The sequence below is a fragment of the Panthera tigris genome, chromosome B4, assembly GCF_018350195.1.
Source record: "Panthera tigris isolate Pti1 chromosome B4, P.tigris_Pti1_mat1.1, whole genome shotgun sequence".
In the NCBI taxonomy this organism is placed as follows: domain Eukaryota; kingdom Metazoa; phylum Chordata; class Mammalia; order Carnivora; family Felidae; genus Panthera; species Panthera tigris.
The window spans coordinates 2,699,474-2,723,357 of NC_056666.1; the positions used below are offsets into that span (position 1 = coordinate 2,699,474).

Consider the following 23,884-nt stretch of genomic DNA (forward strand, 5'->3'; position numbering starts at 1 on the left):
AGGCTACCGATCTATTGCAGTGTGGCTTATCCCCATGCCTTCCCATTCTGGGACCCCTAGTGAAGGAGTAGCCCCTCTCCAGGAGACGACGTTCTCTTGAGAGAGGACAGGAGCAAAAGAGGCCGAGCTGGACACTGGAAAGCAGAGGCTGTGGGTTTTCCAGGGAGACCTGAGGCGCCGTCCTGAGGGCAGGCAGTGGGAGCATCCGCCCGGTGTGGGCAGAGAGCAGGTGAATCATCTATAGAGATCTCCAAGTCAACAATAAAACGGAACACAAATTGGAATGTTGCATGTTGCCGCCCCGACTTGGCAACACTGGACAATGTCAGTAATTAAATTCTCCTCCACGGGAACAAAAACCTGTCGGTGACTGAGGTTCTAAACAACAACCGTGCTTGCTGTTGAGTTTTGGTAACACACAGGTAAGCTTCAACTCAGCACATTTTATCACCAATCCTTGGGTGGGTGCTGCGTCTCTACGGCGGTGAATTCAGCCCCGTGTGGACTCACTTTCGACGCTGAATCCCGGGGTAAGTCCCTGGGGCTCAGAACGTTCCAGCTCCCTCTGAGCACAGATCCTGGCTCCCACCCACGGTCCCACACATTCTTGAGTGGAGAGAGGAGATTCGGATAAAGGTTGATAGCACAAGGATTGCAAAGAGGAAGGAGAGAAAGAGGGTTAACTTAGGTCAGGCGTTCTGTGAGAACACTTCTATTTCAACTGAAAACAATGCAAATTTCATTTCAGGTGTGGAATATTTCCCTAAGGAAGAAAAATGTTTAAAATGGAAATTAATCCGTTATTTCCATTTTAAAACAATTAATTCAATTACTATTTCATTTAAATTATTAACTACTTCATTTAGAACAAAAAGGGCCAGGAATATCAAATCTCAATTCAGTGGTATGGTTTAGTCACCTAGATTTTGCCTTTAGCAATGCTTTGCTTGTATTAAAAAGAACTTATAGGCTCCTGGACAATAATATTTATTTAAAATATTGTTATATCAGGAGGCCATCAAAACATTAAAAGTTATTGGTGGCTCAGTAAGTTGAGCGTCTGGCTTTTGATTTCGGCTCAGGTCACGATCTCATAGTTTGTGAGATCAAGCCCTCGTGTCGGGCTCTGGGCTGACAGTGCGGAGCCTGCTTGGGATTCCCTCTCCCGCTCTCTCTGCCCACCCCCCTCTCTCCAAATAAATGTATAAACATTGTAAATTAATAAATAAATAAATGGATGGAGACCTCATAAGTGTCTTCCAATCCTCTAAAAAATAAAAAAGTTATTGTTAGATTTTTAAAAAAATTTTTTGTGCTGTGGTATTTTTCTTCTTTATTTTTATTAACATTACTTTATATATATAATATATATAATTTTATATAACAAAATATTTTTATATAATATGTAATATATTAAATAATATATAATATATATTAATATATATAATATATATTTAAAATATACATATATATTGTATATGGCTCCATAAAAGAAAATGTTCCCTCTCTGTGATCTTTTCTGTTCACTACTATTATTTTATATTTCACCTCCTGATGGTTACAGAAAATAAGTTTATCACGTGGGGAGTGAGATGCCTTGGTCAGCAGGTATCAGTCTGCTGGAGAAAATGGTCAAGTGACTTCCAGGAGTGCCGCTTAGTTTGAGCTCGAATCTTACTGTGTTGGTGGGGATTATTAAAACACGAGGAACACCAACGCCGCTGTATCTCCAATCTTCGAACATCCCAAACTACCACAGCAGAAACGGCAGACACGCCCTTTCGTGTGCCCGGGGCCACCGTGTACAGCTCCCTCCAGACCTCACCAAAGTGCTCCCTTTAAACGCACGGCTGGGTCCGCTCGGAAGTCTTCAAGGGGCGTGCTTCTTTCGTGGGCTGAGAATGGAGAGTGTGTGAGGTCGTTGATTTTAGGAATCAGAGGTCCAGGCCGCAGCAAGACAAAACCTCTTCCCCACTGCAGAAAACGCCCTTCGTCTCAATGCTGCGATTTTTGTCTTTACCATGAACGCCGGAACTCTCACAGGGAGCAAATCCAGCCTCTGAAACAACGGCACAACCTCACCCACGAGCTGTGTTTATGTCAAATGCTGGAGAGGCTTGCCAAGGACGGGACCCTGGAGCCCAGCCAACCCGAATGAATCCAGTGGCCCTGGGTGTGACAAGTTGTGCTGAAGCCAGCCGCTATGTAGACAAATCAGTTGGACACACACAAGCACACAGCCCAGGCACACTCACATACACACAGCACACACGTGCGTGCACACTCACTCACACAGTCCTGGGCAGCCTCAGGGACACAAGTAAATCAAAGTAAACCAAACCCTCACCTGACCGCGTCCATGAAGAGAAGGTGTGAGCCCCGTGGGCCAGCGGGTTTAGAACCACTGACAGTTTCACCGGATGCTGGAAACCCTGCCTCCAGAGCACAAGCCTATTTAGTTTGTCTCCTTCATTAAAGAAATTTCAAAAACATAAAAGCTGCAGAGGAGAAGTGACTAGAATCACATACCCTTCCATCAGAAGGATACTCTTTAATATTCCTCTCAAGTCTTAACCCAAAGCATGAGTTTGGGGAGGGGAGTTTTTCCATGGTCATGCTCATGAGCGTACCGCATAGGTAATTTTGTTCCATTTTTTACATAATATTACAGCAGAAGCAGTTTTCATGTTCCATGAAATACTTCATGTTTGGCAATTACAGGCACTTGGTATATAGCCGGGGTGTAAATTAATTTAATGGCTTTTTGTATGTCATCAAGTTACTATGCATAATTTACTCTAATAAGATCTGATACCTGGTTGGTTGAAAGACGTGCTTTCTTTTTCTTTGACTGTTCCGCGCGTATTTGCGCCGATTTCTCTTAAAGCCTAGTTCTGGAATGGAATCCCTAAATCGAAGAGAATTACATAGATACAGATGAGCCGTTCTGTATCTTTCTGTTTCTCTGTCTCCTTCTTGACACACCTGACGAGAAGCGAACACAGGTTGTAAAGTTTAAGGAGTAAGAAACAGACATAAACCTCGAGTGTGGAGCTCACATAAGAAAATCCTACGATGCTTGGAGGCAGCTGAGACAGTAGATATTAAATGTTCTCACCACACGCGCACGCACACACACGAAAGAAAGAAAGAAAGAAAGAAAGAAAGAAAGAAAGAAAATATAAGAAATCATAAGTCTCTCTCAAAATAAATCCCCCTCTCTCTCAAAAATAAAGAACGAAACTTAAAAAAAATGGCAACTATATGACAAAATCAAGATTATAGCCAATACCCTGGTGGCAATCATTTTGCATTTTATAAATGTATCAGACCAACACGTCTTACACCTGAAACTTACACAATGTCGTGTGTCAATTCTATATCAATAAAGCTGGGGGGAAACACACAAAAGCTCAGCCTCCATCAGATACCCTCTGACACTGCCTGGATTTTTTTTTTCTTATGTTCATTTATTTTTGAGAAGAGAGAGAGAGAACTCAGTGAGGGGAGGGGCAGAGAGAGGGAGACACAGACTCGGAAGCAGGCTCCAGGCTCTGAGCTGTCAGCACAGAGCCCGACGCGGGCTCACGAACCGAGAGATCATGACCTGAGCTGAAGCCAGATGCTTAGCTACTGAGCCACCCAGGTGCCCCTGGGCTTTTTCAATCTCTCCCTCCCGGCCCGAATCTGTTCCATTTCTCGCCAACACCAGTGCCCTGTCTCTAGTTATCCTTCCGCACGACACCCTCTGTGGCTGAGACACGGGGCTGAGCCCACACTCCCCTCGGCGGCCAGAGGCCGCCTGGTTTGCTTCTCCTCTCAACGTCCCGATGAGCCATCGGCTCCGTGCTACAGACGGGCTGAGCTTCCAACGAAGCCAGGACTAAGCTCGGGGCACTTGGTGGGCACACAACATAATCAGAGTCATGGGATTTGCTCCCACCCGGAAGGAAAGCTCAGGAAATGACTTGGCCAACAGAAATCGACCTGGGGCGCGCGTGCACCCAGCGCTTGGCAAGCGGAAGGCGGTCCATGAGGCACAGCCCTCCTCAGTCCAGTCCAGTCCTTGCCAAGAGTCTGGACCCGCTGCTCTCACTCCAGCTCGCATGCCCACACGCACGTGCACGCGCACAGAATCCCTTCGTCCTGCGCTTCCCGCTCCAAGAACCTCCCATCCTTCTCGGCACACTCGGAAGAGCCCTGTTGGCGCCAGACGGCTTTCCCGCGTGGTGCTCTGCGCTCTCCCTTCCTCTGGCTTTGCAAGCCTCCGCCATCTGTCTCTTTCGCTGGCGAAGTTGATAATATGTTGTGATTTGTTACCTAAACGGTGCCGTTGGTTGGGGCACCGCAGCGAGATCGTAATCTCCAGGCAGCAGAGTCGCTGCCTTGCATTTCTTTTGTATCTTCCCAGCCCTGAGCCTTCAGCCCAGGGTCGCGAACAATGAGTCGTGTCCCCAAAAGACAAATGAGCATGGGTGTGCATTTATTCTGCTGTCAAAGACGCAGTTTTGGTGGGAGGGATCTATCTCTTTCTCCCTCTTCCCACAGGAAGACAGCGCAAAAGAATAACCGTCTGGGTCCCCTGCACTTCTTCCTGCCCGGATTATCCGACCGGCAGACTGGGAAGCAGCCCGGGGAACTCACGTTGGCTCCTCTTCTCTGCCCGTGGACGCCTGCGGCCAGCAGGAAGCACGCATCCGGTCTGCGCCCGCGTGCCGTGATTCTCAGACGCAGAGGCCGCCGGGCACTTGGTCGACGCCAACGGTTTTTATGACTTTGGGGGTAAGTCTTCTTAACTGGGGGGTGAAACACAAACTTTTCCACGTGGTGAACAAGCCGCACACTCCTGCAGCTTTATCTACATAAACATGATACTTTAGGGGCGCCCCAGGGGCTTAGCCAGCTAAGCATCTGACTCTTGATTTCGGCCCAGGGTTCGTGAGATCGAGCTCCAAGTCGAGCTCCGTGCTGACAGTGCAGAGCCTGCGTGGGCTTCGCTCTCTCTCCCTGCCTCTCTCTGCCCCTCCCCTGCTCATGCTCCCTCTCTCTCTCATGAATAAATAAAAAACGATATAATGATATTTTATCCTGTGTCTTCCTGACCTCTTTGTCTGCGTCCCGGTTGATTTTAAATTTGGGTGGAGGAAAGAGGGTGTGGTGGGCTGGACCCCCCGCACGCCTCTTGCCTGCACCACCTTGCAGTCTTGACCCCAGGGCACCCGCGCTCCAAAGGCTTTGCAGCCAGCCCACAGCCCCACGGACCGCTAGCCCGGCATCCGCACCCCTGCCCTCAAGGAATGGAGTGTGGAGGCACTGCTGGAGGCAAGAAGGATGCACACTCTTGGAACATCCTTGGGTGTTTCTTGGAATGCACAGATCGGGAAGATTCCTCCCCAGCCTGGGGTCCCCCAGCCACCGTGGTTCCCCCCACTCCTGAGAGGAGCACCATCAGGCTAGTTTCCCCAGCTCTCGGGCCTGCAGCCCCAGTATAATGTCGGGAAGGCCAATCAACGCTCAAGGCGGTAAATGCCCATACACTGCACAGGATAATGTGAAGACCAGACCCCTGGCCACGCGCCTGCCTTCCCAGCCTCCCAGCGGGACATTTCGGCCGCAGGAAAAACGTACACAGCAGGGCAAGTAAACCGCTGTCTGCAGGAGGGGAAGTCTATCCTTACACATACCCCCCGAAATCAGTAACTGCTTTCTTACCCTTACTCTAGACAAGAAATCCTGGAAACATCTCCAAGAGTAGGGCTGATGATTTGAAAGAAAGTCGTGCAGGAAATTTAAAACAACGATTACATTTAACATCGGAAATTGGCAGCCGTGGTGTGCATTCAGAGCTCCTTGCATAAGAATGCTCCCTGCATATTTTGTCTAAATAAAGTGCACCCTGGTACGATCAGCCATTCCAACGAGGGTGGGCACTGATGGTCTCTCATTTGAAGAAAAAGCTTTCTTTTTCTTTTAGAAACAGGTTTCTAAATGCATCATGTTCTGGCTGGTAAATAATCTACATTTTTTTTTGTATGTCCCTAAAATGATTTACATAATCCACCTTTTAAAAATATTGTAAATATGCATTAACATGATAAAGTATGATTAGACTATAATGTCAACTCATGTATTTCCATGAAGAATGTTTTCTTCTTTAAGAAAAAAAAAAAAAGCACAAGGAAAACAAAGGAAATTTACACAGTTTTTACTTCCCATTTGTGCATTTTAACTTAACACGTTTATTCTGAGACGTAATCAGCTGATTGACATACTCAAAAACCAATCATTTATGGATATATATAAATATTCTTTAGTATTTTAATTCTTTTTTTTTAATGTTTATTTATTTTTGAGAGAGAGAGACAGACCATAAGTGGGAGAGGGGGAGAGAGAGAGAAAGACACAGAATCTGAAGCAGGCTCCAGGCTCTGAGCTGTCAGTACAGAGCCTGACATGGGGCTCGAACTCGTGAACTGTGAGATCATGACCTGAGCTGAAGTCGGATGCTTCACTGACTGAGCCACCCAGGTGCCCCTAGTATTCTTAAGTAATGTCCTCAGCTTGGTACCACTGAGCCTCTTATATGAGGGAAACACTCAGGCTTTTGTTAAAGAAGTTCATTCCAAAAGTTTTATGTCATTGGATTTTTTTTTTTAAATAACCTTTTTAAGTTAGAACCACTTAAGATTTACAGAAATCATACACATGGAGTCCTCGTGTGCCTCGTATAGTCCTCCCTTCAATTAACATCTCTCACTAGTTGTCACAGCTTTGTCACAACTAACAAACCAAACTCGATGAGTCATTGTAAAGAAATGTCCACGGTTTACCCACGTTCTCTTGGTCTGTTCCAGGACTTCCCACAGGACGCCTTGTCGCACATAATCATCCCTGCGTCTGTCAGCTCCTCTCGGCTGTGACAGTTTCCACATTTTCTTCCTCCTGACAACCTCCACGGTTTTGAGGAGTCCTGGTCAGGTGCTTTGCACGATGTCTCTCATTTGGGACTCGTATGATGTTTTCATCAAGAGGAGACGGGGTGATGGATTTTGAGGGGGAGACGACAGAAGTAATCATCAGGTTTTTTATATCATGATTATTGACATCCATATCACTACTCCTGATCTCATTATGAAGCAAGTGATTAATGATATCAAGCATTCCCGAGACACCCAGTAAAATGAGGATAGACGGGCGCGTGGGCAGCTTGGTCATCCGGAGGCTGTTGGTCGCCCCACCGAGGACGGGCTGTCCGAGTTGTGAGTGGTGAGCCACGTGAAGTGGGGTGAGAGCACCCTGAAACCGGGATTGCAAATCTTTCAGGACATTTGAGGAGGGAGAGAGTCGAGAAGCAGTGGAGGAGTAAGCAGGCGTTAGTGTTTCACGGCTGTTGCTTAAGGAGCAACACTAAGCATGTTTGGAGATGGACGAAAAGGAGCCCAAAGAAGAGGAGAGAGAGAGAGACAACAACAGAGACGGAAAGAGACGGAGAAGCAAGGGGTCCCGGAGGAAAAAACAGAGTGGGTCAAGGTCAAAGCCCAGAAGTATTTACCTTGAGCAATAGAAGCCCTCATTCTCTGTCAGTGAAGGTGAGAAGGCAATGTTGACTGTCCCTGTGGACACGCCCACAAATATCCTCCCAACTGACTCCCTGTCCCCAAATGACGCTGCTTTCAACCAGGGAACCTCTGCCAAGTGTAGTCTCAGCTCTTCCCGAGACCCCCCCTTGTTGGAAATTACCACCTTGACCCAGATCGACTCCCTTGTGTCCTTTGTCTGCCCTGCCCTGTCCTGCTCTGAGATCAGGGTGACCACACGTGCCAGGGTACCTGCGGTCGTCCCCGCAGACACCTGCCAGCCCAGCTTGTGGAGCATCCCAGGTGTGGAGCCCACTGCCTCCTCTCAGCAACCCGCCCTCCCCGGCTCAGCTCCTGTGCCAGCTGAGGGCGACGTGTCCCCCTCTGTGCTGCGTGTTCCGGTCTTCTAGCCGCTGGACACACACAGATGCGTAAGACGCACGTGTCCTGCACCGTCAGGGAGCTCACGTGCCAGCGGTGCTGTGGAGAGAAGACTCGGGTACCTTGTGATGAGGCCCCGGAGCTGCGCTTGGTTGCCATGTGGACACGCAGAGAACAGGCTAACGCAGGAGGCTCGCGCCTTAGAGGAGGAGGCTCCCAGAGGGGTCCGGCCACTCGACCCGTCCCGTGTCAGCTACCGCTGGACTCTGTGATGCCGAGGATGTCCCTCATCTTTCAGGTCCTCCCTGCACCGTGACCTAGGTCCCCCCCATCTCTTTAGGTCCGGGTCACACAGAGGATGGCAAGACAGACGTGCTTCTAAGATGCTGCTTGCATCAAAGGAGCCCTGGCAAGGGGGTCTGTGCGCCCTGCTTACTGTCCAGACGGCCGTATCGCTCACTGCAGGGTAAGATCCACCCCAGCCCCCCAAATGACATAACTGCCAAGCAACTTACATGAATTGGGAGACAGAAGCCTCAGCTTCATTCGCTTCAAAACTATGAAAAGCCCACATGTTTTACCAAAAGGGGAATGTAAACAAAACATAGCGAAGTGACGAACAGCCCCACGGAAAGAGGATTTGCTCTCACATGGGTTATGAGTCCCCTACCGTCACCCCATGCTCCCCACATGCTCTGCTTACGTTTAGAAGGTGAGCCAAGAACCATCTTCTGCTTCAAAAAAGATGGCCGTGTGTGCCCTAAATGACATTAAAAATGAGGCATTTACTCCATTCCCGCTCCTTGCTTTTTAATCTAATATCCCATCATTGGTTTGATTATTTTTGCAGGAATAATAGCTACTATTTATTGATCACATACACTGTTGCAGACAAAATATATACATTATCATCAATCTTAAAATGGTGTTATTATCAACATTTTACGGGAAGGCTCACAGAGATTAAATGGGCTGCCCGAGGTTACAGGGACGGTAAGTGATAAAGCTGGGTTTACAGCAGGTGTGCGTCTCCAGAGTAATCGCTTCCCCACAAAATGCAGGTGAGCACAGACCTAGTGAAGCAGAAAGTGCTGAACTTAGAGATTACAGTTCTTGCTGACAATTATGGGCCAAACAGATCCGAGGACGAGTCACTTCTTCAAATGCCGGTTGTTTCCAGAAGTAATGAGGATTTTCCAAGGGTGTCGTCTGAATTTACAACTCACAACTCACCTGCACTCATGACACAAGTGGAAATACATCAACGTCTGTGGGCTATCGACAAAAAAAAGCAAAAAAGAAAAAAAAACTTGGCATGATATTTATGTGCTAATTTTTAAAAATAAATTATCAGAAATGCTGGGCTTGGGGCATAGAGACAAAATATTGCTGTAAGACAATCAATCTCTTGATTTATCAAGTAAATTGGATTGCATTCCAGCCATCTAGATATTTAAGGTCATTAGATGGATCTCATATTGTGTCCTGATCGTTAATAAATTCCAGCTTGTCCTGATAATATGATACTGCTTTGGACTTAATTAGATCCAGGCACCTCCCCCTGTGGTAAAGAATAGAAAGACGAGAATTCTCATGTACCCAAATTATATGGTTTTATTATTCCAAACTATCAATACCCTGAACAGCCTACTGATTATTTTGCCAAACTTATTATTAGGGGGGAAAAAGGGGGTTCTAAATAAAAATTCTCAAACCAAAAGATTTAGTTAGCCTTTATAAATTGTTCAGTTTTTAAAAGCATATATTTTTAAATTTTTTAATGCTTATTTTTGAGAGAGAGACACAGCACAAGCAGGGGAGGGGCAAAGGGAGAGGGAGACACAGAATCCGAAGCAGGCTCCAGGCTCCGAGCTGTCAGCACAGAGCCTGATGCGGGGCTCGAACTCACAAACCGCAAGATCGTGACCTGAGCTGAAGTCGATACTTAACCAACTGAGCCACCAAGGCGCCCCTTAAAAGGATATTATTAGTTGCATAAAAGTGACATGTACTCATCGTAAAAATCTAAGTAATACCAAAATTACCAAGAAGGAAACAGAAATCGTCAGAAACACCACCGCCCCTCTACCCTCCCCACCTTCATAGATAATGACGAACAGGATTTTTGCTGGGCGTTCTTTCCAATTAACTCTTCGGGCATATATCCACATGTTAGGGACATGGGCAATACCACGTTTGTGTCTTATAAAGCGCTCCATTTCACACGCGATGTGCTGTGGACGCCCGTCTCTGCCCTGAGGAAAAGGCAGAAAGCTCTCCGGAGAATCCTGCCTTGGGTGGAGGCATTTGCTGTGCTGGACTCAGAATCTCCCTCTGCTCTTGCTTCCCAAGGTCCAGGCCTGCCCTCCAGCCGGGACCCGATCAGACACGAGGTTACAGGGACCATCTGCAGCCTGGCCGAACGCCAGGGTTTACCACCTGTGCGCAGAAAGCAGCTCAGGGGGCCAACCCTCCCGGGGTCTGATGGAGAAAACAAGCTTCAGCGTCCTGTGGCTTCATATTTATCAGAACTTGGTTGAGAAAAACAAGATCCTGGGGGACTCCTTGCGGGATGGAAAGTCCGCCAACCCTTAGAGTCACTGGGGAGTTTGGCCCCAGAGAATATGGTGACGCCCGCCCTGCCGTGGCAGCCGGTGGCTTCGGCTTGGGCGGGAGGAATGTCTGTCTAGTTGGTTCTGCTCAGGGAGATTGGTAACTAGAGTGTAGCTCTTGTCTCCTGGACGTTATAAGGGATCCAACCAAATGTGCCATGACTACCGTTGACCAGTGAGTCTTCCTCTCACTATGGGTAAAGAGAAGCCCAGTTCAGATCAGCCCCCCCAAGGAGGGGTGCCTCCAGGAGGCCACGACACAGCGGCTGCAGGTGTGGCCAGGGGCCTCCCTCTCCCCGTCCTCAGGCCAGCATCAAAATGGCTACTGCGGCGCTGGAAGTCACCTGCAGACAACACAAAATCCAGGGAAAATGGCTTCTGTCCCTTCCAGAATGTCCACCTTAGAGCCAAGGGAAGTTTTCCCAGAAGCCCGCAGCTGGTCTTCGACCCCCTCAGTCAGGTCTCCTTGTCTAGCGGCTGCTAGGAGCCTGGTGTCACCATTCTTGGCTTACAACAGCAGGAGGCAAGGTCTGCTATCCCTGAGTTACAAGCAAAAGGCACACACTCTGCACAGGAAGAGGGACATGGTGATGGGCAGGTAATTCCCACACTGTGCCACTGATGGGACCCGGCAGGTGTGACCTCACGAAGACAGGCTTCTGGCCCTCTCCTCACTGCAGCAGAACTCTGCCCACTTCTGTTCCTGGCATCCATGCCTTGAGCAACCATCTTACTTCGTGCATTCTGGTAAGCCTCTGCCTCCTTTCTGGTTACTAAATATCACTCACATGATTGTGTGCCATGTACAGGTGCCCATGTGAACGTCTCCAGCATTCAGTTATATGATGGCTCCTCATACACAATTTCATCCGATCCGAACATATATGGCGGCTTCACATACACAACTTTGTCTGATCCGAACAACAACCCTGTGAGGTGAATGGGCTGTGTACCACTTTCTAAAGTCCGGTGTGCAGAATAAACTCCCAGAGGGAGTAGATGACGTGACCCACATACCAGCTGGTTTGCTGCCAGCTTTGGATTTGAACCAAGATCTCTGACCACGATTCCAGTGTTTTCCTACGGCCCCTCCTCATGCACATGAGTACATGTCTTTGGGAAACCCTCCCTGCTCCGGGGAGATAGAAATTCCAAAGATATGGAAGTCAGAAATACCAGGAATGTTCCTTAACATAGGAAACAAACTTTTAAACATAGGAACACGAATCAAACATCTGATTTTGTATCTTGGCCAGGATGCGCTGAAAGCACACAGTATAAAAAAATTTTTTTAAGGTTTTCATATATGCTTTGCTATGGAGCGAATGCTTGGGTCCCCGCCTAAACTGTTACGTTGAAGCGTTAACACACGGACGTGATAGTGTTACGAAGTGGAGCCTTTGGGAGGTGAGGAGGTCATGAGGGCTCACATAACGGGATTAGTGCCCTAATAAGAGACATTAGGGAGAGAACTTTCCTTCTTTCTTCCTCTCTCCCTCCACCATGGGAGGCTATAACAAGATGGCGGCCATCTGTGGACCAGGAAGAGGGCTCTCACCAGAACCTGACCGTCTTGGCTTCCTCATCCCAGACTTCAGCCTCTAGAATCATGAGAAATACATTCATGCTCTTTATAACCCACCCAGTCTGTGCTGCTCTGTTATGGCAGCTCAAGCTAACTAAGACATACTTGTAGCAGCTTAAAAATATTAATGTTGGCTGTAACAGGCAAAGTCCTGATGAAGGACATTCTGCTTTCCTGTACCCCCCTTCCTCACTCCCCCTTTATATAGCTGATTGGAAAACTGGCTTCCAACTGGGTGCCAATCCTCAACTCAGAATATTAAATGAGGACAACTCCACGGTTTCAAGCATTTCATGATCTCGGAAATCACATTTAACTATCTAACATATTCTCCTCACACGTACCAGAAAATCAGTAATATCTGAGCAAAGTTTCTCTGAACTCAAAACCACGGGGAAAAATTATAACTTTGGGTAGCTGTAACTTTGTTGAATCTTTTATCAGAAAAAAGTGAAATGATGTATGTGACTATTTCAATATATTTTCCTATTGATTCCATTCACAAAGGAAGAGAAAAGGTAGCATTTTTTAAAGAAAAAGGATCCCGGGTGTAGATGAAGTCTATCATATAATGAATTCTGGTCTCCTCGTGTCTTTTCCTCTCCTCGGCAGTATTAGTTAAGGCTCTTCCCTGTTACTGGAGACCAGCGCTGAGAGGCAGCATTAATGCAATCAACATCATTTTATCAGTTCCATTATTCCTACTTTCAGTGCCTGCTGAAAAGCACTGAAAGCACTTTGAAAGATTGAGAAGTTCTTTGAAAACCTTTTCCAGTTGCATATAAGAAAAGAAGATTTTCATTCAGAATGCCTCCCCTTGCCTTATAAATATGTGTTGCCAAGCCAGCGACATCTTCTCCCATGACACCCTGTATGGGTTTTCTCTTTCTTTTGGTAGGGGGCAGGAACACGGGTGTAGCTATGATCGAGTCCACTGACCTAGGAAAGATGACCGCTCCCCATGTTAGTGAAGATAAGTCAGGAAACATAGCACGGCATCTAAACTCTGGATTCTGGAGCCCCGTGTGTTCTAGTCCGCCCCCAGCGCTGAAAGCCGTGGGACCGTGGGCCGCTGCTTAACCATTCTGGGCCCAGTTCATCTGATGCACAGCAATGATAAGAAACTATGAAGATGAACGAATTAATAATTTAAAGACCTGAGGCTTATGCCGAGCATATACTGTCACATATGTGTACTTAGTAAGACATATGAATAAGCCATCTGATTACGGACTTAATCATTTCTTCTGACGTCAGGAATGTAGCTGTTCCTGTCAGTTCCATCACCCGCCATCTTCCCATGTGAGGTGATCTCTGTCACCTTCACAGGTCAACCATCCCCAACCATCTCAACTCAATGTCCTCCAGAAAAGTAAAGCTCCCACTAGACCATGATACAATGAATCACATGGAGGAAAAAGTCCATGAAAAGAATTTTGAAAAGGAGCGATATGGACGTTTCAATTTTAATGAAATCACAAACCTGAAATAAATTCCAACTATTCTCTGCTGCATTCTTTTTATTCTAGTAGTCAGGTAAAAGAAAAGTAAGCAGAAAGCAGGACGGAAGGAAAGAAAAGAAAGAAAGAAAGAAAGAAAGAAAGAAAGAAAGAAAGAAAGAGAAAGAGTAAAGAGATAAATAGTTTTACTAATTGTAAAAGACTCAAAGTTCAAAGAAAATGATTTCAGGAAGAGAGAATGGAACATTTGCTCGGTTTGTGAATGTTACTGGTTAACCTGTGGAACCACTTGGTTTTCACGCAAGAGTGTTTCAGACAGGGACTTCCATCTGGCTCAAGAGAATTTTGAAATTATTCGAAAGTGACAGCTTCATATCGGGGAAATAAGAAATAAGTGATGTTCAATTGACACACCTCCGGCATGACTAAGGTGTTTAATAAAACGTACCTGATAAATACTGAAAAATTCTAACTCTGGGTTCAATGAGTGATCGCCACGATGTGGCATAATGCGTGTTCATACAACTTCACAAAAACCAATAAAGACATAGAGAAGCTAACCTATCTTTAAAGATTTTCTGGAAAGAAGATGCCACGATATCACAGAAAATATTTTGTTCGAGCACACAATTGCTTCTTGTTGTTGTTGTTGCTGCTGTTTTTTAAAAATGTTTTTTTTCAACGTTTTTTATTTATTTTTGGGACAGAGAGAGAGACAGAGCATGAACGGGGGAGGGGCAGAGAGAGAGGGAGACACAGAATCGGAAACAGGCTCCAGGCTCCGAGCCATCAGCCCAGAGCCTGACGCGGGGCTCGAACTCACGGACCGCGAGATCGTGACCTGGCTGAAGTCGGACGCTCAACCGACTGCGCCACCCAGGCGCCCCTGCTGCTGTTTTTTAAATCTGAGAAGGCAAACAAACAGCCACATATACAGAGGCTTTATCTGGTATTGTTGTGTTGGCAGAAAAGTATCATATATCTGCTACGAAGGAAAACTAATACCCCAGGAGATCTCCAGCCAACTGTCAGAAAAGATTTACGGATGTCTGCAGAATTATGAAATACTCTATTAATTTGCCATAGTTTGTGATTAATATGCACGGATCATTGATACGTACTGCTGGAGACTTATGTTAAGGAATACCAATGTTAAAAAAGGAATGGAATGACAGAATAGGAACAGCTTCGTTATTCACACCTATGAAACATCCCAAGGCTTTCTCAGACATTTTGGGCCAACCTAAAGCATTTCGCTTTCTTATACTCAAGCGCCAGAATAGATAGTCCCTGCACCAAGATTAATCCTTTCAAGGCAAAAAAGGATTTTACTAAGTCCTGCCCAGCTGGCTGATAACCTCAGCAGAGGTCCCAGATAAGGGAATCGCACCGAAAAGGGAAAATAGAACACTGAGTTGGCAAACGTCTGGAGAACTCACTGTGAATGCTGTATATCTACAGGAAGATACCATCAGCATTAGGATTTTAGGAAACAGGGCTTCATCTTAAATACGGTCATTCCAGACTGAGAGAGGCAGAAATGCTAGGATAACCTTGGCAATTAACAAGGGGTTAAAGCTGATATTTGGGTTCATTTGTTTTCTTTTCCAGGCAATTAGCACGTTTCATTTAGTTCTGAACAAACTCATCAAATAGGAATGACCCCCAAAAAAAAAAAAACAAAAAAACAAAAAACACAGGTAAATTTAAGCTTCCAAAAGAATCTCCTTCAGGCACAAAGAGGGAAATAAACTGTGTGAGATAGTCATTGGTACAAGATAATCAACCTGTACGAGTGAAATCGGGGTCAATCTATTCCTCACGCTCATGGAAAAGGCGTGCACATCACAATAAAAACTTTCCAGACCAGGTGCACGGGGTTCCACAGAGGGACAGACATGCCTTCCCCTCCCGGCAGCTGGGATGCAGGCCCGCCACCAAGAGATGCCTACTCCTGATGAGGACGAGCTCCCCCAGCCATCTGGGGGGTCGGCCTCAGGGTGCAGAAGACGCTGCTTCCCCACAGTGGCGAGGAGATATCCTGCTGATGGCAACAAGTTCCACAGTAGATAACTCCTTCTACACGCCTACTTCTCTGCTAGTTTTGGAAGCAACATCTGTTTAACAAATGTCACGTGGCTGCTTCCAGGAACCTCACACACGAAACGTGCAGGTGTTCTGGTTCCATCTATATGACAGCCTTGTGCAAGCACACCCGCCTGGGGCCTGGGGAAGCAGGACAGTGATGTCCTCTCCAGGGCTGGTCATCAAGGGAAGGGAAAGGGTGGGGGGGCTCTGGGGTCCGGGACTGTCCTAGTTTTCGATCTGTTTATACAAGTGTATTTACTTTGTGAGAATTTAGTAAGTTGTATACATACAATTTGGGTGCTGTTATGTACGTGAATTGTATTTTAACTTTTTACATTTTTTACATGTCAAAGTATATTTTAGCATCCTCTAAAACTTTTATGAGCTGAAAGGATTAGTACGAAATGAGTTGAAATGAAAAGGTCACGAGGAATCACCGTATGACTTAGTCCCGTGCCGCCTTGCATCTTTGCACCAACTAAACTAAACCGTGCTGCCTGCATTTTGAGGGGTCCCAGAGGGCCCTGAGGGGCAATCGGGGTCCATTTCTTTTGAGCGCTCTTTTTCTAGATGCTTAGGGATTCAGCACAACCACTGACGAAGCCTCAGTGGCACTGGGCATCCGTGTGATTCCCTGAGAAACCTCCCATACACACGGGATCTATCTCAGCTTCAGAAGTTTTGAACATTCGTATTCCAAAATGTTCCATGGAATGTCTTCATTTGGTTCAGGTATTTTTTCAAGATTCTCAGATCTTCTGGGAAAACGAAGGAGCTTCTGTTGGGACTGCCGGTTGCCTTGGTGCTCAAACTCTCCACTTACGAAACCGCGGGTTGATAGCACCTGGGCTCACATGCTTCCCGCAATGGATATGTCCCCTGTTTCATATGCATAATCCATATGATATGTATAATAACTGTGCTCTATGGTACAACTATATAATATGGTATAATGAATATATATATGCAAAATAAATGCATACACACACACACTTCGGATTTCTACCATGGTTCTTGAGTTGCCTCACAATCTTATTGGTAGCCTTCTAGATCCGAGTTAATTAGCTGTCTTGTATTTATTGAAAATCCAGACCTTTCTCATCCATACTGTAGATGTAGATATTAACCAACACTTACCTGGTGATCATGGGCACAGGAGGTGCAGAGAACTCTGCTGCAAACAGGGGTGTTGGCAGGTGATGAGGAAGAACAGGGACAGGAATAACCTTGCTTGTGGAGCTGAACAACACATGCGTGGGGTTAGCAAATACCAAGCGGTTAAGGTGGACCTTGAAGAGAGAGCTGTTCAGGAGATTACTACTGAATCGGGTCAAATTAGATCACATCATTTGGCACTTATGCCGTGAGGCCCCATAAACCTATTGGTGACTTTACCATCACTCTTGTAATGATGTTGTTGGTATAGGCAGAAAAACCTTTCCTAGGGGTTAGGAAAAAATTCCTTTTCCCAGGCCCGCCATAAAACCAAGAGCTCCTTTCCCGCCTTTATTGACTCATCTTTCTCCGAAATCAACTGCATTCACCTGTTCTTGCAGAAGACTTGACAACACAATCAGTTGTGGTAGAATTATTCCTTAACGAGGGACTAAGTCTTCCCCTGCGCTTTTCTGTCTTGTGTCAAGATTACGGGGCACTCATCAATATGGATACTTCTCTCAATGGCTTCTCTTTTCCTTTAAGCTTTGAAGTTCACGTTTTTAAGATTGTTTTCCTTTTGCAAGCGGTTGCTAGTACTTTTGTCTGACTAGTATTAAATTTGGCACGCTCTAAAAGTGGTGCATGTACACAGCGATACACGCATACGTTCATATTTGCATCTCCGGGCAGGACAAATGGCAAGGAAACCACAGCCCATTGAGCAGGCCGTCCGAGTCGTAAAGGGAAGCACTGAAGGGCTCTTGCTTGTGCTCTGCAGCAGTTGGTATAATTTGCTTCTGATGCGTTTACAAAACTGCAGATTTGGCAAAGTTCACTCATTATGTTCCTTGTGAAATTGTCAAAAAGAAAAAAGAAAGTTGCTCAAGCCTCGAAAAGTGATTACGAGAGAGATATCTAAATGAAATAAAATATTTATATCCCATTGTAACACGATTTTTAAATACCCAGTTTTAAACTATTATGACTTTCAGCTTAATAGGTAAAGTCCATTAAATGTCTGTTTATAAACTGCTTTTTTCCCTACATGATAATTCCTTTATTTATGAAATAAAAACACAAGTGAGTAAATTAATAACAGAATGGACAAAGAATATTCTCAAAGGGCAAACCTAACTGTCATATCTTCATATGGTTTTTTGGTACAGTTATTTCTGCATTGGAGGAATTAATCAAATCTAGCCACCCGCTAGTGTCACTCCAAGATAATCCAAGTACTCATGGCCTTACAAGATCACATTTCTCAGCAATGTCTGAGTGGAGTCAGAAATTCAGATAAATCATTTTTAAAATGTTTCATTAAGGAAATAATTCCATATGCTTTAAAATATGCTATTTATAGCAATGGTTGTTTTTATTGCAAGACTCTGGGTTATAATACTGGGAGAAAAACACCACAGTTACTAATAGATTGCTGAATATTTCTTTTCAAATTAAGATATGCATTCTATTCACAGATTAATTCCATCAAAATTAGTTTGGGGACAGGGAAAAAGGCAAAGAAGATACTAGAATGTTTGAGGCAGATCTTCACATTCCTTTTCAACTCAAGTTAGTTCTATATTGGAAGAAAATAAGCTGTAATTGATAAAATTCACACATTTCCTAATGATACTTTAGTTTGAGTATGAAATATTAAGTTTAATTAACCTGCTGAAGAATAACCGTAAGTCCATAAATTCAAAACTTTACACATTACAGTTATATCTTCAAATGATTAATTAAAAATTTATTATTAGTGCTACTACAGATGCTGGCCATTCTGCAACTTTGGATCCAACTGACTGGAATCAGCAACTCTGCTCAATCACTTAACTAAGTGGTTAAGTTTCTAATGGGAAAAGCAGCCACCACTTACTCCCCTGGGAACAGGTAAAGCAAATGGTTTCTGTAGCCTAATTCAAAGTTAAAAGTCTGAAAAACAAAGAACAAAAAATAAGAAAGAAGAAGAAAAACCTAAAGCAAGTACAAAGAAGGGGGAAAAAAACCAGAAATCACTGAAACTGAGACAGAAAAACAATAGAGCCAATGGCACCAAAGTCTGGCTCTTTGAAAATAAATAAATAAAATTGAGAAAACTTTATCAAGACAGATAATAATCTCAAGAGAGAAGACACAAATTATTAATATCAGGAATAAAACACGGGACATCACAACAGATCCTGTAGCCATTGAAAGGATAAGAAAATATTACAAAAAACTTTACACTCAGACATTTGACAACTAGTAAGAAAGGGACCAATTCCTCAATAATCACAGACTACTGAACCTCAAACACAGTCAAATAGACAATCAGCATAGCCCCATAACAGTTAAAAAAATCAATTTGTAATTATAATACTTTCACCAAACCTCAAGCCCAAGTGGCTTCACTGTAGACATCTACCAAACACTTAAATAAGAATTTACAGCAAACTTACTCAATCTTTCCCAGTAAACAAATAGGAGGAAAGTCTTAACAGCCCACTTGTATAAAACAAGTTTGGTATAACTTGATACCAAAATCAGACAAAGACAGTACAAAAAAAGAAATCAACTGACCAGTATCTCTCCTGAAATAAGATACAAAAATTATCCCCAACCTATTAGAAAATCAAATCCAACAATGTTCAAAAATAATATGCACCATGACCAAGTGGGGTTTTTCCAGGTATGGGAAGCTCATTCAACATTTAGAAATCCATCAATATAATTCACCATATCATTAGATTATAAAGAAAAATCACATCATATCAATTGACATACACAAAATATTTGATAAAATCTAATATCCATTCATAATTTTTTAAAAAAACTCTCATTAAATTAGGAATTGAGAAGTATTGCAGTTTGGTAAAAAGCAACTAAATCTACCTACAGCTAACATTATACTTAACTAAATACTGCATATTAGTTCCTAATATCAGGTACAAGACATGGAGGTCCACTTTCACCATTCTTGATTCAACACAGTATTGAACATTTTGACCACCACTAGAGCAAGAAAAAATAAAATAAAATGGATACATACAGGAAAAGAAGAAATAAAATAACTTCAATGTGCACATGATATAATTGATAATTAATGAATCCAGAAATAGCCCTACATAGACATAGCATATTGATAGGAATATTTTGCATGGAGGTGTAAACCAATACAATGAAGGAAAGATAGCCATTCAACAAATGGTGCAAGAACAATTGGATGTCCAAGAGCAAAAAAACAAAACAAAACGAAAGGTCGACTTTATACAATTAACTCAAAGTAGGTCACAGACTTAAATGTACCTGTAAAATAATTAAAAAAGCATTAGGAAAAAAGTAGGAAAAAAAATCTGTGGGACTTGAAGTAGGCCCTGAGTTCTCAGACTTAGCACCAAAACACAAGCATGTCCGTAAAAAGAAAAATTGATGAATTAATTTCAACAAAATCAGAGACTTTTGCTCTGCAAAAGATCTTATTAAGAGGATAAAAGGACAGACTATAGACTGGGAGATGATATTTTCAGACCACATATCTAAAAAGGACAAGTACCTAGAATATATAAAGAACTCTCAGAAACAAACAGTCCAATTAGGAAATAAGAAAAGATACCAATAGTCGTTTTACTAAAGAGGATAAGCAGATGGCAACTGACTACAGAAAAGGATTCATTATCTATTAAGAAAATGCATATTAAAACCACAATGAGATATCACTGCACGATACACCTATCAGAAGGGTTTACAAAAACAGTGACAACATCGAACACTGGCGAGGGTGGAGCGGCATGGATCCCTCACACGTTCTGGTAGGAATGGAACATGGTAGAGTCACTCTGGAAAATGGTTTGGCAGTTTCTCAATAAAACTACGCAGGTAACTAGGGTAAGATTCCAGTTACACTTTAGGGGCATTGGTCCCAGGAAAATAAAACTACGTTTAAAAAAGCATACACAAATGTTTATATCAGCTTTGTTCATAATATCCCCAAACTGGAAACAACCCAAATGTCCTTCAGTGAGTAAAATAGTTAAACAAAACTCATGTACACATATCATGGAACAGTCTTCAGCAATAAAAAGAAATGAACCATCGATACACACAACAACTTGAATGACTCTCCAGAAAATTATGCTGAGTGAAAAAAAAAGCCAATTCCAAAGGTTACACACTGCCTGACACCACTTGTACATAATGTACTCGAAATGAAACACAGATTAGCAGTTTCCAGGGTTAAATATGGGAGAGGGCTGGGGGAGAGACCACTTCTCCCCTGTTAAGTGTCTCCTCTGTCTGTAAAATTACAGCACAAGGTGCCCTTGTGATGTCAGTGGTCTAGATCTTGACTGTGCTGGTGGATACACAGACCTACACATGTGACAAAATGTCATGGAACTAAACACACACATACAGAAAGAGGACAGGTAAAAGTGGGGAAAATCTGAACAAGGTCAGTGGTTCATGTTAATGTCAGTTCACTGCTCGTGATATTGTATTATGGTTTTGTCAATGTTTTGGCTGAAGGAATCTATGTAAAGGGTATATGAAATCTCTGTATTATTGATCACATGTGCATGTAAATCTACGATTATCTCAAAATAAAAAGCTTAATTGAAAAGCAATTTTCAGGGGGATCTGGATGGCTCAGTTGGTTAACCATCTGACTCTTGATTTTCTGCTCAGGTCATGATCTCACAGTTTGTGGGATTGAGCCCTACATCAGGTTTTGCACTGACATGGAACCTGCTTAAGATTCTCTCTCTCCCTTTCTCACTGCCCCTCCCCTGCTTTCTCTCTCTCTCTCTCTCTCTCAAAATAAATAAACTTAAAAAAATAAAAAAGTTTTTAAACTATTTTTCGAGATGGGGCTCCTGGGTGGCTCAGTCAGTTAAACGTCTGACTTTGGCTCAGGTCATGATCTCGCAGTTCATGGTTTCGAGCGCCGCGTTGGGATCTGTGCTGACAGCTAGGAGCCTGGAGCCTGCTTCAGATTCTGGGTCTCCCTCTCTCTCTCTCTGTCCCTCCCCTACTTGTGCTCTCTCTCTCTCTCTCTCTCTCTCAAAAAATGAATAAATGTAAAAATATATATATTTTTGGAAATAGATTCAAAAATCCCAAATAGAAGCAAACAACATTCATGAATGAACACATTACATTTCTGACAGCTATGTGAATCTGACCACTGCTGTGCCGCTGTCTCCATCCCGGGTAATTTGCACTTGGCCACATGACAACTTGGGTTGAGGATATGCTCGTGGTTTGCACAAATGACTGTATTATGTCTCATTAAAGATCATAAACACCAATCAACCTAATCACAAAAGTGTTGTTTCAGTGTTCATATGGCTATTTAATCTGGAGGATGGTGACAGAGATGAATAACTTTATTATGTTAATCATCGCATTGGCTACTATGGAGAAGAGGCATACATCCCTTATGTTGTTTTGAGTGAGTCACATGGGAAATTTCGTTTCTGAGATTTCTTCTAAAAGTGGGGGGTGATGGGGGAGGGAGGGAGGAAGGAAGGGAGGGAGGGAGGGAGGAAGGGAGGAAGGGAGGAAGGGAGGAAGGAAGGAGGGAAGGAAGGATGGAAGGAAGGAAGGAAAGAAGGAAGACAGGGAGGAGGGAGGAAGGAAGAAAGGAAGGAAGAAGGGAGGAAGGAAGGAGGGAAGGAAGGGAGGAGGGAAGGAAGGAAGGGAGAAAGGAAGGGAGGAGAGAAGGAAGGAACGAGGGAAGGAAGGAGGGAAGGGAGGAAGGGAGGAGGGAAGGAAGGAGGGAAGGAAGGAAGGAAGGAAGGAAGGAAGGAAGGAAGGGAGAAAGGAAGGGAGGAGGGAAGGAAGGGAGAAAGGAAGGGAAGAAGGAAGGAAGGGAAGAAGGAAGGAAGGAAGGAGGGAAGGGAGGAGGGAAGGAAAGAAGGGAGGAGGGAAGGAAGGAGGGAAGGGAGGAGGGAAGGAAATAAGGGAGGAGGGAAGGAAGGAGGGAAGGGAGGAAGGGAGGGAGGAGGGAAGGAAGGAAGGGAGGAGGGAAGGAAGGAGGGAAGGGAGGAAGGGAGGAGGGAAGGAAGGAGGGAAGGAAGGAGGGAAGGGAGGAAGCGAGGGAGGGAGGAAGGAAGGAAGGAAGGAAGGGAGAAAGGAAGGGAGGAAGGAGGGAAGGAAGGAGGGAAGGAAGGAGGGAAGGGAGAAGGGAAGGGAGGAGGGAAAGAATGAGGAAGGAAGGAAGGAGGGAGGAAGGGAGGAAGGAAAAAGACCTTACACAATTTAACATCACACCTCAAGGGACTGGCAAAGGAAGAACAGACTGAGGCCAACGCTGGCAGAAGGAAGGACGTAGTGAAGATCAGAGCCGAAATACATGAAATAGAGGAACGAAAAATGAAAACGATCAACAAAACAGAATCGGTCCCTCGAAAAGACAAATAAAATGGACAAACCTTTAGCTGTACTTACCAAGAACAGGAAGGAGGGAGGACTTGTGTAAATTGAACTATAAATGAAAAAGGAGACATGACGACTGATGCCACCAATGCAAAGGACCCTAAAAGACGACTCTGAACAGTTACATGCCAAGGCAATGGACAACCTAGAAGAAATGGATACATTCCTAGAAACACACAGCCTACCAAGGCTGAACCATGAAGAAACAGAAAATCTGAAGAGACCAATAAAAAGAAAGGAGATTGAGTCAGTCATCAAAAGCTTCCCAACAAACAAAAGTCCAGAATCAGATGGCTTCACAGTAAATCCTACCCAACAGTTAAAGAATTCACACCAATTCTTCTGAAACTCTTCCCAAAAACATTGAAAAGGAGGGAATACTTCCATACTAGTTCACAAGCCTACTATTACCCTTAGAGATAAGGAGACTATTGGGGTGGCAGGGGCGGGTGGTGGAACAACCACAGGCCGACGTCGGTAGGTGCAAAAATATTTAACAGAATACGAGCAAACCAAATTCAACAGCACAGTTAAAGGATCTCACACCACGATCAAGTGGGATTCATCCCTGGGTTGTGAGGATGGTTCAATGTCTGTGTATCAATAAAT

The 23,884-nt window shown here is 44.3% G+C and overlaps 1 long non-coding RNA gene across 1 annotated transcript; it reads left to right on the top strand.

Moving 5' to 3' along the window:
* The first annotated feature begins 21,201 nt into the window (after nucleotides 1–21,201).
* Nucleotides 21,202–23,483, top strand: LOC122240554. Its single transcript, XR_006220335.1, has 3 exons — nucleotides 21,202–21,290; nucleotides 22,176–22,289; nucleotides 23,117–23,483. It is a non-coding gene; the product is annotated as an uncharacterized LOC122240554 (long non-coding RNA).
* Nucleotides 23,484–23,884: the final 401 nt, after the last annotated feature.